We start from the raw sequence: 16,608 nt of genomic DNA, 5'->3' as shown, positions 1-16,608 counted from the left end.
CTGGATCGCTCTCTTGATGTATCTAGGATATAGTTGCTATTTTACTACTGTATGATACAGTTTTGTGTATATGACTTTCTGAAATAAAATTTAACTTTTTGTAAATTTACATTGGCTAGTTTTGACTCTCGGTCCTCCTTAGTATCATTACTTATATTAAGAGTCGCCATAGTTATGCGCTATATATAACTGACGCCTTTATTGCTCTCATCTATATTTATAAAGCAGAAAATCTGTGTTTGGTAGTCCGTGGAATACAAAATCAAATTTTTCAATTGGTTTTAATGAAATTTTGTTCGTCCCGTCTTTAACACCAGACTAAAAATACTGTGAACATTAAAACTCAAAATTTCTCCCCTTCATGAGATTTGGACCTAAGAATTGGGAGTCTATAGAAATGAAGGTGAAAATAGGTGTCTGTGTAATGAATGCAAAATGACAGTTGTTGCCCAAAAGGTCCTAAAGATTTAGAGGGAGAGGGCCCAAAGAGTCACTCTTAAAGGGGCAGCAACCATATGATCACTAAGGTGGGGCAACCTGATAAGTCACTGTAAAGTCTGTAATTATAGCAACGGCTGTTGCAGAAGTAACTGAGGCCTCATTTATGAGAATTGCCTCACAGTAAGATCGTTATGGTTACCTATAGCAACCAGAGTGCAGCTTTCAGCATTGAAGCTTCTGAAGTTAAGTGAAAACTGAGCTCTGATTGGTTGCTATAGACAGCTAGAACAGTCTGACTGTGACAAATATATCACAAAATAGGTTCAATGCTTCCTGTAGAAAATCAAGAACTAATATTTTTACAAATTTACTGTTCGGGAGATGAACAGATACAAGCTGATTGTAGCGAACTAGCGGGAAACAAGAGTGGACCCTCTGGACCGTGGGGAGCCCTACCCCTGGGCGAGCGACCTAGGAGGGAACGACCCCTATACAGGGACCGCAAGGAGCAAGCCCAGAGGTCACTTACCCACGGTGAGATACCAGCAGGGACGGCTCCAGGAAGAGAGGTAAATGGAGGCAGGGTAACGGAAGAAAATACGGGAAGCAGACGAAGAACCTGGAGAACGAGGAGACTGGAACGGAGGGAACCTGAGGAAAGGAAAAAACAAACCAAAGATCAGAGGAAAACAACTGGAGAAGAAGGGCAGGGACTGAAGGAAAGCTACCAAGGGGAAGCAAGGGAACCGGAGGGTAGCACGAGCAAGCACAGAGTGCAGGCACAGAGTATAGAGTAATACGAAGGGCCAAACGTTAGTAGCAAAATGCTAAAACAATCAGGCACCGGGAAGCCGGGGGAACTACCCTTTATAGGAGGAGCAGGAACGGAATTGGATAGAAAGGAATACATGACTTCAGGAGGAGGAGGCAGAGATACTGAGCCTGCTTCCTACAGGAAAGCTGGAGCACCTGCGCAGGGAAAGAACACCAGCTGAGGACCTGGCCACCGGGAGTGCCAGGGAAGCAGAGGAGCGTGCAGAACCGGACGTTGCAGCGGTGGACAGAGGACGCAGGAGCGCAGCGCTGGAGCGGTGAGAACGGGGACGCTGGAGCGCAGCGGTGGAGCGGTGAGAACGGGGACGCTGGAGCGCAGCGGTGGAGCGGTGAGAACGGGGACGCTGGAGCGCAGCGGAGGAGTTTGTAACAGTACCCCCCTTCTTATGCCCCCCTTTACGAAGAGTAGCAAAAAATTTATTTAAAATACGAGGGGCATCAATGTTCTCCAAGGGCTCCCAGGACCTCTCCTCCGGACCAAAACCCTTCCAGTCCACCAGAAAAAACTCCTTTCCCCGAATTGTTTTAACAGCCAGAATGTCCTTAACCTCAAAAATGTTATCCGTGCTGGCTAGTTGAGAAGAAGTACAAGAGGGAGAATGAAAACGGTTAAAGACGGCTGGTTTGAGAAGAGAGACATGAAACGTATTGGGTATTCGGAGTGAGGCAGGCAATTTCAGCTTGTAAGCGACATCGTTGACTCGACGTAGAATCTCAAAAGGACCGATGAATCGTGGACCAAGTTTGTAGGAAGGAATCTTGAGTCTGATGAATCTTGAAGAAAGCCATACTTTGTCACCAGGAGAGAAAGGAGGAGAATCTAAACGTCTCTTGTCAGCTTGTCTCTTCATTCTAGAAGAAGCTAGTTTTAACATCTCTTTGACCTCACCCCAGATGGAGGAAAAGTCGAGGGCCATCGAATCAGCAGCTGGAACACCAGAGGCGGGAAAGACCGGTAAGGGAACACCTGGATGCCGTCCAAAAACAACAAAAAATGGAGACTTTGCAGAGGACTCGCTGGAATGGTTGTTGTAGGCAAACTCCGCCCAAGGAAGTAGTTCGACCCAGTCGTTATGGTGAGCATTAGAAAAGTGTCGAAGATAAATAGCCAGAGTTTGGTTGGTACGTTCTGCCTGACCGTTGGTTTGAGGGTGATATGAGGAAGAGAAGTCCAGATTTACCTTTAAAAGCTTACATAAGGCTCTCCAAAAGCGAGACGTAAATTGAACCCCTCTGTCTGAGACGATGTGCTGAGGGAGACCATGGAATTTGAAGATATTAAGAATAAAAATGTTAGCCAACTCAGGAGCTGAAGGTAAACCGGTTAATGGAATGAAGTGAGCCACTTTAGAGAATCTGTCCACAACCACGAGGATGACCGTGCAGGCCGAAGAGCAAGGTAGATCGGTGACGAAGTCCATTGCGATGTGTTGCCAGGGTGCGGACGGAACCGGAAGAGGAAGGAGAGCTCCAGGTGGTAGTCGTCTGGGTACCTTGTTTCTGGCACAAGAAGGACAGGAGGCCACAAAGTCTTCTACGTCTTGACGTAAGGTAGGCCACCAATAGTAACGTGAAATGAGAAGGATAGTCTTTCTAACACCGGCATGACCAGCCAATTTGGAAGAATGGCCCTAAGATAAGACCCTCTTAATGTCATTATCCAAGACAAGAGTCTTACCCGGTGGAGGCTGGAACATCTGTAATGGAGCTACGGTAACCATTTTAGTAGGGTCAATGATGTAAGCAGGCTCCTCTATGACATCAGAAGATTGGAAGGACCTGGACAGAGCGTCAGCTCTTATGTTTTTGTTGCCGGGCCGAAAACGAAGTTCAAACTCAAAGCGAGCAAAGAACAAGGACCATCTCGCTTGTCGTGGATTCAATCTTTGCGCAGTCTGCAAGTAAGTAAGGTTCTTGTGATCTGAGAAGATTACAAACGGGTGCACCGAACCCTCCAGAAGGTATCTCCACTCCTCTAGAGCCAATTTGATGGCCAGCAGTTCACGATCACCAATTGTGTAATTTCGTTCTGAAGGTGAAAAGGCTTTAGAGAAGAAGCCGCAAGGAGCCGTTTGGCCCTCAGGAGTCCTTTGAGAGAGCACTGCTCCAGCCCCGGTAGAAGAGGCGTCAACTTCCAAAATAAAAGGCTTGTTCACCTCAGGGTGATGCAAGACTGGAGCAGAAGAAAAAGCTTTCTTGAGTTGAAAAAAAGACTTCTCGGCCTCAGGAGACCAGTCCTTGGAGCTGGAACTCTTGCGAGTGAGAAAAGAAAGAGGACGAATCATGGAGGAGAAGTGTGGAATGAATTGCCTGTAGTAATTAGCGAATCCGATAAAGCGTTGGATGGCTTTCACACCGCAGGGCCGCGGCCAGTTAATAATGGCATTGACCTTCACAGGGTCCATCTCAAGGCCGGAGTCAGAGACAATGTATCCGAGGAACGGCAGTGAGGTTTGCTCAAACAAGCATTTCTCTATCTTGGCATACAGGTGGTTATCTCTTAGGCGTTGCAAAACCTCGCGAACACTTCTGCGATGTGACGGAAGATCAGAAGAAAAAATAAGGATATCATCCAAATAAACCAAGACGCACGAGTACAGAAGGTCCCGGAACACATCGTTGACGAACTCTTGAAAAACCGCGGGAGCGTTGCAGAGACCGAAAGGCATGACTAAATACTCGTAATGGCCATCCCGGGTGTTGAAAGCAGTTTTCCATTCATCGCCAGAGCGAATCCGGACCAAATTGTAAGCGCCTCGTAAGTCCAACTTAGTGAAAACTCGAGCGCCTCGGAGGCGATCAAAGAGCTCCGGAATAAGGGGCAGAGGATACCGATTCTTGATTGTGATGCTGTTCAAACCCCGATAGTCTATACAAGGTCTTAAGGAACCGTCCTTTTTCTTCACAAAGAAGAACCCTGCTCCAGCAGGGGAGGAGGATTTCCGGATGAAACCTTTAGCTAGGTTCTCTTGTATGTATTCCGACATAGATTTGGTCTCGGCAGCTGAGAGCGGATAAATCCTTCCCCTTGGTGGAGAACGACCGGGAAGTAGCTCCACAGGACAATCGTAAGGACGATGGGGAGGAAGATTCTCAGCCTCTCGCTTGTTGAAGACATCGGCGTAGGACCAGTAAGGGGAAGGTAATCCATCAGGAACTTCAGCAGGCTGGGGACGAGAAACCGGACATATAGACTGAAGACAACGACCATGGCACGAAGGACCCCACCGAAGTACGTCACCAGTGCGCCAATTCAGAGTAGGCTCATGTAGTCGAAGCCAGGGAAGACCCAGTAGAAAAGCGTAGGAAAGGTTAGGCAGAACATAAAAAGCGATCTTCTCGCGATGAAGGGCCCCAATCTGAACCTCCACCTCTTCAGTGACGAGAGAAATTGCGTCTTGTAAAGGTCTTCCGTCCACAGAGGCGATTAGTCGGGGAGTGTCCAAAGAGATTACAGGTACGCGAAGCCTCCGAACCGCTCCAAGGCTGATAAAATTGCCTGCCGCTCCAGAATCCACATACGCCACCTCGGAAGATAGATGCTGGTTAGAGAAAAACAGAATGGAAAGAGTCAGAGGTTGAGAGGAAACGCCGGCGCCTAGGGAGACCTCTCCTACCTGTCCTAGGTGGAAGAGTTTTCCGGACGATCAGGACAACTGCGGAGTAAATGGGTTGCACTACCACAATAGAAGCAGAGACCCTGGGTGCGCCTCTCCTTGCGGCGTAGTTCCGCCATTTTAACTCGATCCACTTGCATGGGTTCAGGGGATGGAACCGAAGAGAGAACAGAGACGGGAGCACGAGAAGTACTAGGCTGCCGGAAGGTAGCGGAGACAGGCGTGGATCTCCTCTCTCTCGCAGACTCCCGCGAACGCTCCTGGAAGCGGAGGTCGATCCGAGTGGCGAGAGAGACAAGGTCCTCAAGAGTAGTTGGGGTGTCACGACCGGCGAGCTCATCTTTAATACGGCTGGACAGGCCCCGCCAGAAAGCACCCACAAGAGCTTCATTGTTCCACCCTAACTCCGAGGCCAAAGTACGAAAGCGGATGGCGTATTGTCCAACGGAAGAAGAACCCTGACGCAAATTAAAAAGAGACTCGGTCGTAGAGGCCAAACGTCCGGGCTCATCGAAAACTTTCCGAAAGGTTTCAAGAAAGTCCTCCAGGTGGCAGACAACCGGATCGTCACGCTCCCACAGGGGATTCACCCAGGCTAATGCCTCTCCCTCAAGATGGGACACAATGAACGCCACTCTCGCCCGATCAGAAGGATACTGAAGTGGCAGAAGTTCAAAGTGAAGGCGGCATTGATTTAAAAATCCCCTACAAAGTTTTGGATCGCCAGAGTACCTGGGAGGTTTACCCAAACGAGGAGGAGGGTGAGCGGTGGACGGAGGAGTGGAGTCAAGGGAAGAGGCTTGCGCGAGCACGGCTGGGGCTGACTGAAGATTAAACAAACGGTCATCAATAGAGGCCATATAACTTAGCATGCAGGACTGGGTATCGCGTTGCTGGGCAAGCTCTTGTTGGAGACTAGCCAACTGGGCGGTGTTAATAGGGTCAGAGGTTTGAGTCGAGGAAAGGCGAGACTCCATAGATTTCAAAAAAGCCATTATGCGCTGTTGGTTATCGCGCAAATGGGTTAGCTCTTTCTGGGCCGAGAACGGGGTACCTGCGGGGTCCATGGCCTGATTGTACTGTAGCGAACTAGCGGGAAACAAGAGTGGACCCTCTGGACCGTGGGGAGCCCTACCCCTGGGCGAGCGACCTAGGAGGGAACGACCCCTATACAGGGACCGCAAGGAGCAAGCCCAGAGGTCACTTACCCACGGTGAGATACCAGCAGGGACGGCTCCAGGAAGAGAGGTAAATGGAGGCAGGGTAACGGAAGAAAATACGGGAAGCAGACGAAGAACCTGGAGAACGAGGAGACTGGAACGGAGGGAACCTGAGGAAAGGAAAAAACAAACCAAAGATCAGAGGAAAACAACTGGAGAAGGGCAGGGACTGAAGGAAAGCTACCAAGGGGAAGCAAGGGAACCGGAGGGTAGCACGCGCAAGCACAGAGTGCAGGCACAGAGTATAGAGTAATACGAAGGGCCAAACGTTAGTAGCAAAATGCTAAAACAATCAGGCACCGGGAAGCAGGAGGAACTACCCTTTATAGGAGGAGCAGGAACGGAATTGGATAGAAAGGAACACATGACTTCAGGAGGAGGAGGCAGAGATACTGAGCCTGCTTCCTACAGGAAAGCTGGAGCGCCTGCGCAGGGAAAGAACACCAGCTGAGGACCTGGCCACCGGAAGTGCCAGGGAAGCAGAGGAGCGTGCAGAACCGGACGTTGCAGCGGTGGACAGAGGACGCAGGAGCGCAGCGCTGGAGCGGTGAGAACGGGGACGCTGGAGCGCAGCGGTGGAGCGGTGAGAACGGGGACGCTGGAGCGCAGCGGTGGAGCGGTGAGAACGGGGACGCTGGAGCGCAGCAGAGGAGTTTGTAACACTGATTGACGTTGTGAAGTTATACCTGAGACAAAAAGACATTGTTTTGCATTTGCAAAGATTTTTCCACCAACACAATCAGTTAGTAAACCTTTATAATACAGCCTTATAAAGAATGCCAAGTGCGGAATATCAGGGTGTAATAAGAGCAGACAAGACACCGGTTGGTGGCACAAAAGGAGATTTACTTCCCCCAGTGTTAGTGAAGTAGCTATTGTAATGGTTGGACGGGACTTTCTAAGCTGAGATATAATTATTCAGCGACGGAGAGAACATGTTCAGCGTATTACAGAAACACATAGATCATATGATGCTCTGCAATATCCTATAATATTGTGGAATGGCCAAGATGGCGATCACTATAATCTAACGCAGACTGATACCAGCACTGCTAGGCCGACCAATAAATAAGTATCAGCTATGGACTTCTATACCTACCAAATAATGACCAGACAACAATGGAGGCAACTTTCTCATCAGTGTATAGTAGATCTGTATGCCAAGGTGGAGAGCGAGCGTCTTCTGTACATACAGCCGAACCAACAAACACTTACAGGGAGGCCATGCCCAAAGCGTGGTCTGATGGATAATGGTCCACACTGGGACCTGACATTGCAGGAGGCGTCCCTCACTCGCTTTCCTCCTCATCTTCTAACCTGCTCCCTATAATACCTACAACCTGTGCACCTTCCAATCCCCGGGCTCTGTGGGACAAATACACAGAATATCCTAGAGGAGATATCCATAGAGAGCACAGGAGAGGTCATCCGGACTTAGACATAAATGTCACTGCCGACATATCCACCACAGTCCTCCTGACTCTAGAAGAAAGGAGCCAATGTGTCAGTAGTGACCCTCTAATAGCACCAGGTCACCGGCACCAGCTCCACCAGCCTTTGTGTTATGGGCAGAGATATTCTGGGAGAGAAAAGCCAGGATTTGGGGAAGATGAGGGGATTTGTGCCAGTAAATAAGTCTCTTCTGGTTGATGACCACAGATCGGGGGATTTGGCAATTATGGCTCAGATTCCAGGTGAGAATAGGAGACGGTTTTCCTTGATGCCCCAGGAGGTTCCGGTAAAACATTCTTATTAATTTGCTGCTCTCAGAAATTCCCTCCATCAATAACATTGCTCCGGCCGCTGCATCGTCTGGGGTTGTGGCCGCTCTCTTAGGCTACGTTCACATTTGCGGTGTGCGCCACAGCGGCGTCGCCGCACCAAAACGCATGCGTCGTGCGGCCCTATCTTTAACATTGGGGCCGCATGGCGCCGCATGTACATGCGTTGTCATGCGTTTTGGTGCGTTGTACGCCGCATGCGGCGTTAGGGCGCACCTGTCAGGGCGCGGCGAACGCAACATGTTGCATTTTTTGGGCGGCGCAGACTTTTTAAAAAACGCATGCGTCGTGTTTGCGTCGTGTTTGCGTCGTCAATGTGTCTTTTTTCCCATTGACTTGTATTGACAACGCAGACGACGCAAGTACTTGCGTCGTGGTGCGTTGTACGACGCATGCGTTTTCCAATAAAAAATGCAAAACATTGTCTAGACTTTGTCTAGACACAAAAAAAACACTATATATATTGAAAAAAAAAGGGGTTTGGCATTGTCTTTCACAAGGCTACTGATGCAGAGCAGTCACATAGGAGAAACCTGCTTTCCAAACCTGTAAGTATATATTTCTCTTTGCATATTTTTTATTCTGGGTTTTATTTCTTGATTTTGATTTAAATTTGTGCAATGTTTGGTCTGTGCTATTGTACGGTTATGGCACTGTGGGTTGTTATTGAAAATTTATTTTTTTAAATCTGGTTCTGATGTACTTCTGGCGTTATATGATGGCGTTTCTTGTCTTCGGCCTTGCTTGGTTTTGGATTGGTTTTAATGGATTTTGGGTTGTTCTGGTGTCATGCGGTTGTTCAATGAAATTTTTTTGGCAGATTTTTTCTTGTTAAATTTCTGGTGCATGTCTTTTTCTGGTTTATATTGTTAGGGGGTATCCGTATGGCGTTTTCTTGGCTCATGTCTTGCTGTGTTTTATTATGCTGTTGGCATTTTTTTTTCTTTCCTTGAGTGTCTTTTCTTGCTGGTGGGGGAGCTACATTTATGATGTTTCATTTGTATTGTATTGTTCTGTGCTGCTATGCCATTCTATTTTCAATTGTATTTTGGTTACGTCTTTTTCCGTATGGCTTCCATATGTATGTTTCCATTGCCAAGTGTGTAGTATAATGGATGTTTGTTGTTTTTTTTTTTTGGTGGGGCCCTTTTTTTTAATTTCATGTGTTCTCTTTTCTATTTGACTATGGTTTATCTTTTGGGTTGCTGTATTTTGAACAGCGGTTGTCCCGTAATGTTTATTGCTTATTATGTAGAATGGTATTTATCGCCTTTTTTCTGATGTATTTCTGTGGATGTCACCAGATGGTGTTGTTTAGGATCATCATGCTTTGTTGTAATTGTAAAGTATGGCGTTCATTAGTTTGCTATTTCATTGTGCCTTAAGGTTTATTTTTTACGTTTTTATTTTGTAAAATTTGGACATAGGTGTCTATTTTTGCTTAATTTTGTTAGGGTCTATTCTTGTATTGTTTGTTATATTGTCTTCTCTTGCAATGTATGGCGTTGTGGTGTCGCTTTTTGAGTTTGCATTGTCCTAAAGTCAACAGTCAATTGTGGTTGTTTTAATGTTTTGGGCCTATTTTATTGTATGTGGCATTGTTAGCTTTGGGTGTGATTTTTTGCTCATTTTTTCATTGCAGAGCAAACTTGCAAGAATGGCGAGTCAGTCACATGAGTCTGAACACAGCCAATCGGCGCGGGGGAGTGCGGTGAGTAATTATGTCCAGTTGCTTACTATTCGCTGTCATTTGTAGCATTGACAATATTTTTTGTATACTATTTTTACAGGCTTCTTCAAGTGAGGGAGAAGGCACACAGCGGGAGCAGAGAGATCGGGGCCAAGATGTGGCGTCAGGACGGCCAGTGAGTATTTTTTTTTTTTATTTGAATCTTTTTTTTTGAATAGCATCCTGCTGGGAGGAACATTAGGAGCATCCTGGTTTCACTAGGGATGTTTACTAAGCTTAATTAAATTATAGCTTTTCAGGGCAGCAAGTATTGGGGGAAGGTAAAGGTACCTTCACACGAAACGACTTTGTAACGATATCGCTAGCGATCCGTGACGTTGCAGCGTCCTCGCTAGCGATATCGTTTAGTTTGACACGCAGCAGCGATCAGGATCCTGCTGTGATGTCGCTGGTCGCTGAATAAAGTCCAGAACTTTATTTGGTCGTCCGATCGCCGTGTATCGTTGTGTTTGAAAGCAAAAGCAACTATACCAGCGATGTTTTACACTGGTAACCAGGGTAAACATCGGGTTACCAAGCGCAGGGCCGCGCTTAGTAACCCGATGTTTACCCTGGTTACCAGCGTAAAAGTAAAAAAAAAAACCAGTACATACTCACCTGCGCGTCCCCCAGCGTCTGCTTCCTGACACTTACTGAGCGCCGGCCCTAAAGTGAAAGTGAAAGCACAGCGGTGACGTCACCGCTGTGCTGTTAGGGCTGGAGCTCAGTCAGTGTCAGGAAGCAGACGCTGGGGGACGCGCAGGTGAGTATGTACTGTTTGTTTTTTTTACTTTTACGCTGGTAACCAGGGTAAACATCGGGTTACTAAGCGCGGCCCTGCGCTTAGCAACCCGATGTTTACCCTGGTTACCCGGGGACCTCGGCATCGTTGGTCGCTGGAGAGCGGTCTGTGTGACAGCTCCCCAGCGATCAAACAGCGACGCTGCAGCGATCGGCATCGTTGTCGCTATCGCTGCAGCGTCGCTTCGTGTGAAGGTACCTTTACATACAGTTGAACTCCCTGCACACAAACATTCACATCAATATACATACATCAAATGGCAAAGGATAGGGCAAAGGTACATATCATGCCAGGTACTGGTGGTTGTTAATATTTGCATATTTGAAACCTTTTTTTTTCTAATTTTTCTAGGTTTCACAACGGGACCAAGGAATAGATGTGGACCTCCTGATATCCTGCATCCAGGAGCGTGGCCCGTTGTGGGACAGCCGTGACCCCCGGCACATGGACCAGGTGGTGATAAGGCGTTTGTGGGCAGAGGTGGCAAAGTTGCTGTGGGATGGCTTTGACAGTGCCTCAGCGAAGGACAAAGGCACCTTTGGTGAGTATTGCTGAGACGCTGCTATGACCCATCTTGCCAGGATAAACACAACCGTGTGTGATGCGATCAACGCCTAAACTTTGCATCGCACACGGTTGTTTTATCCTTTTAAAATGCTAAATATGTAACCTTTTTTTTTCTTTACATTCACAGTTAAAAAGTTGAGGACCAGATGGCGATCCATGAAGGACCGTTTCAATAAGGGGCTCCGTACTGAGGAGCAATCTCGTAGCAGTGCTGCTGCGGCCAAGTCGGTGCCCTATAAGTACAGCCGGGCACTACAGTTCCTAAGACCGATCCTTGGCCACCGACAGTAAGTATTTTGTCCACATACCATATTGCACAGCCACATTGTACATTGCCCAGCCACGGACATTGCGCATACACATAGTATATTGCCAGGCCACTATATCGCAGACACATAGTACACGTTCTAGACACGTATCCACATAGTATATTTCCCAGGCACATAGTGTATTGGCCATCCATGTAGTCAGCGTAGCATATTGGCCATCCACGTAACTTTTTCCCTAGTGGAATGGTATATAGCCCATCAGTAATTTTTTTGGTTAAGTGTGAGTCCTTGTAGTTCACGACAGGTTACGTTCTGAGTCAGGGTAGTTCTGATCGCAGGAATAATGATGATGTCTCGATCACATGATCGTAACGTCATGGCCGTTCCTGCGATCAGATCAGCAAAGTCACTTTTTTTTTTTTTTTTAATGTTTTTCTTGACTTTAATTTTTATGCTATTTTTGCGCCATAGGCAGCATCAAGAAAGATTTTTAAAAAAAAATTTTTTAAAACGATGACAGAGGTATGCATTGGCTTTGGCAGCGTGAATGAACAGTCATTTTCTGTCGTAGGTATGTCCATGATTGTTATCGTCAGCCCTAATGGTCAGCTGGCGATAACAATCAGCAATTTATTATAGGCCACACAGACTGAGAGACAGGGGATTGTAATGTATTGATGTGTCATGTAATGTTAATTTTATTACAGGAGTTGGCGTATGTGATAGGTTATTAATTGAGGACTAATTTTTTACTTATCTTTTCACAGGACACACAGCAGCACCCTCGAGCGAGCTCGCCCCTCTGAAGCGGAACTTCATGGATCGCCATCTGGACCGTCACAGCCCTCCCACAGCGACAGCAGGCTTGCACCACCATCTGGAGAACCGGTAGCCGGTCCATCAGGTGTTCCCCTGCCCGAGGCCTCTGGCGCACCAACGTTTGGGAATTCCCGACAGCGCCAGCGGGCCTCGGACAGGCCAGCCATGCCCGAATTTATGCACTTGAGCACGGTTTTCCAGAACTGTTTCAAGGCGTTTAACGATAAAATGGACAGTCGTCTGTCCAGTATCGAAAAGCGCCTTGAAAATCTGGAAGCCGAGCTCTCGAATCCGGCAAAACATTTTTTAAGTTCTATTGCTAAAGGCATGGTGGAACACCTTACGCCGGAACTCCAGATTTCGGTGATGCAGGACTGCAACACTTCCTACGTGAGGGCTCTGCAGCAGGCTCGGGTCGTGCAGTCAGCGACAATGCCCGTAGTGCCGTCGCTGGCTAGCATGACTCCGACTCCTGCTGCAGAGCCACTCCCGCCACCCCACCGAGGTCCACGTGCCGAGCGACGCCACCACAGGCACCGTACCATTGTGCCGCTGACTTCTGCTCCTGCCAGGCCCTCATCCTCACGCAGGAGTCATTCTGGGGGAGCTGCCGCAGGAGGGAAAAAAAGGAAGAGGAAGAGGAGACACAGAGAGGCACACAGTGAGGCTCTGGCTGCTCCAGTAGAAACACCAAGTGCGCGTCGGGGCTCTAGCCGCAGCAGGAGCAGCCAGGGCCAACCAAGAACCTCTCAAAGGCTCGTGTTGCCTCCTCCCTCCCCTACAGAGGTTGCGGTTTCTTCCCCAGTCTACCCTGCGGAGGGTTTGGACCTGCCATCCAGCCTCCTGGATTATAGGTCCTCATCCTCCTCGTCGTCATCATCCTCATCTTCCTCTCCCCATTCCCAACACGATATATACCATTCCCCCATGGTGGCAGACGTTGATACCCCCTAAGTTTATTTCCCCTTTTATTTTTCTGTTTCCCCACAATAAAAAAAAGTTTGGTTTAAAACAATATTGGTTCTTATTTTCCAGTATACTTATCGGCAATTCACACCGTGCGCCGGCTACACATATTTTGTGCTTCAAACACCTAATATATGCAATGTCAGACACTATTTTTACAATTTTTATTTTGCCTTTTTTTGTGTGTCTCTCATTGCTGTACGAGGTGTTTACAAACAATAAAGTGTATGAGGTGTTTTCAAACACTAAAGGTACCTTCACACTGAACGATATCGCTAGCGATCCGTGACGTTGCAGCGTCCTGGCTAGCGATATCGTTCAGTTTGACAGGCAGCAGTGATCACGATCCTGCTGTGATATCGCTGGTCGCTGCAGAAAGTCCAGAACTTTATTTTGTCGCTGGACTCCCTGCAGACATCGCTGGATCGGTGTGTGTGACACCGATTCTGCGATGTCTTCACTGTTAACCAGGGTAAACATCGGGTTACTAAGCGCAGGGCCGCGATTAGTAACCTTATGTTTACCCTGGTTACCAGCGTAAAAGTAAAAAAAAAAAAAAAAAAAACATACTTAGCGTCCGCTGTCTGTCCCCCGGCGTTCTGCTTCTCTGCACTGTGTGCGCCGGCCAGCCGGAAAGCACAGCACAGCGGTGACGTCACTGCTCTGCTTTCCGGCTGGCCGTCGCTCACAGTGCAGAGAAGCAGAACGCCGGGGGACAGACAGCGGAAGGTATGTTTTTTGTTTTTTTTTTTTTACTTTTACGCTGGTAACCAGGGTAAACATTGGGTTACTAAGCGCGGCTCTGCGCTTAGTAACCCGATGTTTAACCTGGTTACCAGGGGATCGGCATCGTTGGTCGCTGGAGAGCTGTCTGTGTGACAGCTCTCCAGCAACCAACTATGTAGAGGTCCCCGGGTAACCAGGGTAAACATCAGGTTGCTAAGCGCAGGGCCGCGCTTCCGATGTTTACCCTGGTTAACTTAAATGTAAAAAAAACAACATATACTCACAATTGCGTCCTCCGGGGTCTGCTACCCTGCACTGAATGAGTGACGGCCCTAACAGCAGAGCGGTCACATCACCACTGTGCTGTGCATTCACTTTACAGCCGGCGCTCAGTCAGTGCAGGAAGCGGACGCCGGGGGACGCGAAGATGAGTATATGTACTGTTTTTTTTTTTTTAAATTTAACACTGGTAACCAGGGTAAACATCAGGTTACTAAGCGCCGCCCTACGCTTTGTAACCCGATATTTGCCCTGCTTACCATTGTAAAACATCGCTGGTATCGTTGCTTATGCTGTCAAACACAACGATACACGGAAATCTGACAAAAAAATAATAGGTTATATGGTATGGTATAAATTAATTCTTTGAAGCAGTGTAGAAAACGTAGAAATTTTTGTTATTAAACAACATTTTTAAAACAAAGGGTTCCAGGTTTTTTACATAAGGCACATTACATTTGTGAACTATAGGTAGATGCCAAATCTGACATAACCAAACCAAAGTAAACTGATGAAATTTATTGCACATTAACTGGAGAATTAGTTTATTATTACATTTTTAGCACAGTCACAGTAGAGGTATTTATTGGTGTAGAGAATACAGTCCAACAGTAACATTATTACTACACCATTTGATCTTGCCATGACACACGGCCAACATCTGACACAAAATATGCCGCAAAACGATCCCTCATCTGCGCAATTTCCACACTTGTCCTCAGAGGATGATCATGGTAATCTGGCAATGGGTTGGCTATGGGTTCATCAAGTTCCACATTCAGTCTCTCTTTGGCCATAATGTAATTGTGGAGCACCACACAAGCCTTCACCACCTCATCCACTGTCTCAGTTTTCAGATTAATGGCGGATCCTAATATCCGCCATTTGGAGACAAGGATGCCAAAGGCGCACTCCACAGTCCTTCTGGCCCTGGACAGTCTGTAATTGAAAACCCTTTTTGTATGGTCCAAGCCCCGACTGGAGTAGGGTTTCAATAGGTTGGCAGACATTTGGAATGCCTCATCCCCAACCACAACAAATGGCATCGCAGGGCCTTCGGTGTGGGGAAGAGGTCGTGGCTGTGGGAAATTAAAATTGTTTGCATATAATTTTTGGCCCATATCCGAATCTTTAAATGTGCGCGAGTCATTTGCACGGCCAAACGCACCAATGTCCACTGCGAGAAAACGGCAGTCCGCACCGGCAATTGCCATGAGCACAGTGGAAAAGTATTTTTTATAATTGTAGAAAAGGGATCCACTTTTCGCAGGCTTGGTAATCCGAATGTGCTTTCCATCCACCGTGCCAATACAGTTTGGAAAAGAACACACTTGCTCAAATTTCTGTGCGTTGGCCTCCCAGATTTCGCTTGTAGGGACGGGTAAAAATTCCTCCCGGAGATTATCCCACAAAGCGCGGCATGTCTCAGCAATAATCCCGGAAAGAGTGGAGACTCCAATCCGGAACTGAAAATGAAGGGATCTCAAGGTCTTTCCGGTAGCCAGGAAACTGTCAAGAAGATAAAGAAATTACATCAAAGTACATTGTAATTTATTACAGTACATTGACCATACCAACCCCCCAAAAAAAATTAAAAAAAAAAAAAAAAAAAAAAAAAAGGGAAGAACATATCACAGTCATTCAAACAGCTACGTACCGTAGAGTCACCAGCAGCCGTTCCTCTGCGGAAATAGCTCTCCGGAGCTGCGTGTCCTGCCTGCCAATGGATCCTTCCACCCGACGCAGAAGATAGCGGAAGCTGTCCTGAGACATCCTGGTGTATTCGAAATATTTCTCCAGGTTGTCATTCAGTTCGCCAAACAAGCAATGGTATGCTCCACGGCTCTCCCGGACTTCCACGATAGGGTGTATCCAAAAGCGGCGACGACTCCATCTCCGTTTTTCCCTTTCCCTTTGATGAAAACAGGCGACAGCATAGGCATGAGCCAAAGCAAATTCCATCTCCATATCCATGTAGATACTGTCCATGGGACGCTCCATCATGAATACCAGCAAAATGGGAGGAATTCATCTCTGCCAGGGTATATATACACAATTACATAACACCAACCCTCTTCTAGCCATTGGTGGTCCTTATCTATTGTGTAGACCCTTTTTTTGGGGGGTGGGGTTAAAAAAATGACTCAATGCACAAAAAACGCATGCGGCGTAAAACACTGCGTTTTTGTTAAAAACGCAACTGCATTTCCAAAAAACGCAGCGTTTTATGCCGCATGCGGTGAACGCATGCGGCGCAAAACGCAGCATTTGGCTGCGTTTTTGTTTGCGTTGTGCGTTGCGGCGGCGCCGCTGCGGCGCACACCGCAAATGTGAACGTAGCCTTAGATGGAGGCGCACGGCTCAGTCAGCACTAGGATTACCCCTGAATCTAGCGCTCTTGGAATCTCCCGTCTGTAATATCACTAAGGTCTATGAAAGGTCTGGGGGGATCCAATCACTTAATGGGGGGAATTGTTCTACTTTTTTCAACGTTACCTGTTCTTAAAGGAGCAGCACCAGCAGAGAAGCTGAATACTTGTCAGCACAGCAGAGTCCTG

The sequence above is a fragment of the Ranitomeya variabilis genome, chromosome 4 (genome assembly GCF_051348905.1).
Source record: "Ranitomeya variabilis isolate aRanVar5 chromosome 4, aRanVar5.hap1, whole genome shotgun sequence".
In the NCBI taxonomy this organism is placed as follows: domain Eukaryota; kingdom Metazoa; phylum Chordata; class Amphibia; order Anura; family Dendrobatidae; genus Ranitomeya; species Ranitomeya variabilis.
Note: the sequence above shows the minus strand (reverse complement) of the source record.